Source organism: Camelus dromedarius, chromosome Y (genome assembly GCF_036321535.1).
Source record: "Camelus dromedarius isolate mCamDro1 chromosome Y, mCamDro1.pat, whole genome shotgun sequence".
Taxonomy (NCBI): Eukaryota; Metazoa; Chordata; class Mammalia; order Artiodactyla; family Camelidae; genus Camelus; species Camelus dromedarius.
The window spans coordinates 20,240,873-20,244,663 of NC_087473.1; positions in this window are offsets into that span (position 1 = coordinate 20,240,873).

Genomic DNA, 3,791 nt, shown 5'->3' on the forward strand with positions numbered 1-3,791 from the left:
GGACCTCAGCCACGATCCACCCTTCCCTGCCTCTAAGAACCTCCTCACCGCTCCTCCGGACCCTGAGGACGTCTCCCGTCCCTGCAAAGGGCATGTTCCTAGCCTGCCTGAGTCCAGGCGTCCTGCCTGAAGTTGGGCGTGTTCGTGAGATGCTGGCATTTCATGAAAACTGCTCAAGTTCTGCTTTTATGTCCTGACCTTAAAAACTGCCTCTGAGTCCATCTCCTCCCTGTGACCTCATAGCCACTGACTGGGCGCTGGACCCCAAGGAAGTGGCAGCCACCAGCCCGCGGTGGCCTCAGGGGACAGCAGATCAAACTCTCCCAGCTCCTGGGAGCGGTGCATTGGAGAACTCATTCGTGACCCCCAGACAGTCCACCGAGGGGGGGGGCGGCCGCAGTGAGCCCTGTGGACACCCCCTTCCCAGGAGGCACACCGCCGCCCGACGTGGGACGCCCCGGCCCGGGGAGGGCCCCTCGCCCGCGCTCCCCTCCCAGAACAAAGCACCCCTGTGAGATGGCTCTCCAGGGCTCCGTCTTCCGTTTAAATCCACCCTCGAAAGGATCATTTAATCACCTGTGAGCCGCGCTGACAATAAAAAATGGTCTTCCCGGTGACGCAGCCAACGCAGGCCGGGCGGGACACAGGGTTCCTTTCACGGTGGAGATTCGGTCCCCATGTGCCTCCAGGCCCGGAGGGCAGGGTCCCCAGGAAAGAGACTGGGTGCCTGTGTGGCCGAGGCCGCCACCCTGGGCAAAGCTGGAGCGTTGGCCCAGATCTCCAGCACCGAGCAGCAGGAGACCACGTGGAAGTGACCACAGAGAAGGCTGGACGCAGAAAGGCCAGTGGGTCACTTGGTCGGTGAGCGGATTTACCGAGACCAAAGACCGTAAGCCTCTGCGTCTCACCACCCCCTCCTGGGGCCATCCTCCCGGGCACCCAAAGTTCCTCCCGGACCCTCTTCCCAAACGCCGTCAGTCCAAAGCCTTCCTTCTTCCTTCGTGTGGATTCACTCATCTCCCGTCCTCCCCCGGAACTGAGAAGGCTCGCAGCAGTGACACAGCACGGAGTCACGAGCTAGTCGTGGAGGGGAAGCGGCCGCGACAGTCGCCAAGGGACGGTTCTGTCCTTCGGTTTCCTGGCAACCGCAGCCAGAGGGGAAGACGCCCGCCCATGAACCAGGTAGAGGCAGCCCACCTGCTCCTGGGGGAGACACGCTTGCCCCTGGCGCTGCGTTCTGAAATCCAGTCACGGGGCGAGTCGTGTCCCCCGCAAATTTTACTTCAAAGTCCTGAGCCCCCGCAGTCGTAAGCAGGACATGATTTGGAAAGAAAACGGGGCCATCGTGTAGGAACATGTGCCCTGAACTCAGCAGTTGGTGTCCTTACAGAAAGGGGGACATTTGGACACAGAGACCCATGGGGGAAGGTCTCATGGGGACAGGAGCAGAGACTGGAGTCATGCATGGGGGGCACCAAGGGACAGCCAAGGGTCACCTCGAGGTCCCCGACGCTGGAAATGTCCACCCAAACAGAACACCCCGGACTGGGCAGCTTCCACTGCAGACCCGGACTTCAAGGACCGTCCCCCGGAGCCTTCAGAGGGAACCACACGTGATGACACCTTGATTTTCGACCCGGGGACCCCAGAACAGGGAGACGATAGCCTTCCGTTGTTTTAAACCACTCGGCCGTGTTCCTTCATTACGGCTGCCCCAGGACATCCACACAGAGCCCCGCTCACCTGGATTTGACCTGGAGGAGGCTCACCTGGATGCAGCCTGTCCACAGGGACGGGCGGGAGCAAGCCTCTGCAGGTCTTTTCCGGGCTGTCGGTAAAAGCTGAGGGCAAACGTCACTCAGAAATCAGAGGTGCGGGGTGGTGTGTGTGGGGGTTATGATGCTGTGTCCTCACCTGAGGAAGGAGGAGGGGGACCCCTGTGGTCTGTTTGATAAGGACCCTCACCCCATCATGAAGGTCCCACCCTCATGACCTCGTTGCCTCCCGAAGACCCCAGACAGCAGGAGTTCATTATTCCCCACAGTTCTGGAAGCCACATGCCCAAAGCCAAGCTGTCATCAAGGTGGGTCCCCTCTGAAGGCTCTGGGGGGAGGGTCCTTCTGCTACGAACTGAAAACGTTCCCCAGGCTCATGTGTCAATGCCCTAAGATCTCCTAATACCACCCTGCTGGGGGTTGGGATTCTGCACATGAATCTGGGAGGGGACCCACACATTCAGATCATAGTCGTGATTCCCCAAAACGTGCCGACCCTCCTTTAGGGTCACATTGGGAAAAAGGCAGGGAAAGGGAAGGGAAAGGAAGGGAAGGACGGGATCTGCTCCTCTTTGTCACCTGCTCCACTCACTCCCGGCTCCGAGTTCCTTGTCTCCACGATGCCCACTGCCCCTGGGCCACCAGCCCCTGGGCTGCATTTCCCTCCCGGTCAGCCACGTCCACCATACCCCCGAGAAGGCCTGGCTTGGCTCCTGCCGGCCTCCTGGACACTCTCCCCCATCATCTTCCCTGCCTGCCACACACCCCAGAGACCCCCAGAAAGATGTCACCTTGCAGCATCTGCCCCGTAGGTCTGTCACTGGGACCCTTACACCTGTGTGTCACCCTGAGTGGCAGCAAGGTGGCCCTGATTAAATGTTATTCTGGGGTGCCTCTAAGACGGGGTTTCTGGAGGAGATGCACTTTCAAACGGGTGGACTCAGTAAAGCAGATGGCCCTCCCCAGGGCGGGTGGGCCTCGTCTAATCAGTTGAAGGCCTGAATAGACCAAAAATGTGGCAGAAAGGGGGATTTTGCTCTGCACTTTTTTTCCCCCCTGTCTCTCTGGTTGAGCTGGGACAGCTCGCCTCCTGTTCTCCTGCCCTGGGGCTGGGGTTTACACCGTCGGCTCCCCTCCGGGTTCTCAGGCCCTCAGATTCAGGCTGAATCCCAGCCCTGGCTTTCCAGCACCTCGGTCTAGAGGGTGGTGGGGCTTCTCAGCCCACAGTTGTATGAGCTGACTCTTCCCGATCAAGCTCCACGGATGTGTCCCCTCCTGCCTCCGTTTCCCTGCGGAACCCTGTCCTTGAGGTCTGCGTGTCCACCCCTGGCCCCCGTTGGAAAGTGGACAGGAGGGCGTGGGAGGTGGCTGGAGGGACGAGCCTCTGTGGCTCAGAAGCACCTTGCCCGGCGCTGTGAGGATCCCGGCCCCAGCTCCGCCCCTCACCTGTACCTCAACCTCCCCCACCGCCCCCGCCTCAGTCATTGCGTCCCCAGACAGACGTGCTACGAAATGCCTCTTTGGTGGTGGTCGGGGGGAGGGGGTGCGCTGGGGGATAAAACGCACACTTTCATGTGACGCCGTTGGAACAGCCCGCCCGGCGCACACGCCCCGAGAGCTCAGTAAAACGTGAGCGGTTGCTAACGTTGACTTTCTCACTTCCCCACCCTAATTCTTCCACCCTCTTCCCGTTTTCTCGGCAAATACTTCAAAACGCAAAGTGCCGTGGCACTGCAAACCCCTCCCCTCCATGTCTCACAATCCGTCGTAGTCGCACCTCCATCCTGAACAGCGCAGGGGCACAGGGAAGCTTCCGGCTTCGACCCAGGACCCTGGCCTGCCCACGCCCTCCTGGCTGGCGGGAGGCCTGGTGCCTCCCCAGGTGCTGAGGTCCTGCCCCTCCTCCATCCCCTTCTTCTCCTGGCTCTCTCTGCCCTTCCCGAGCTGCTCACGGCCCTGGTGACGCTCGAGGACACAAGTCCGGTGCAGTGAACCTGGACAGAGCCACGGAGCTTC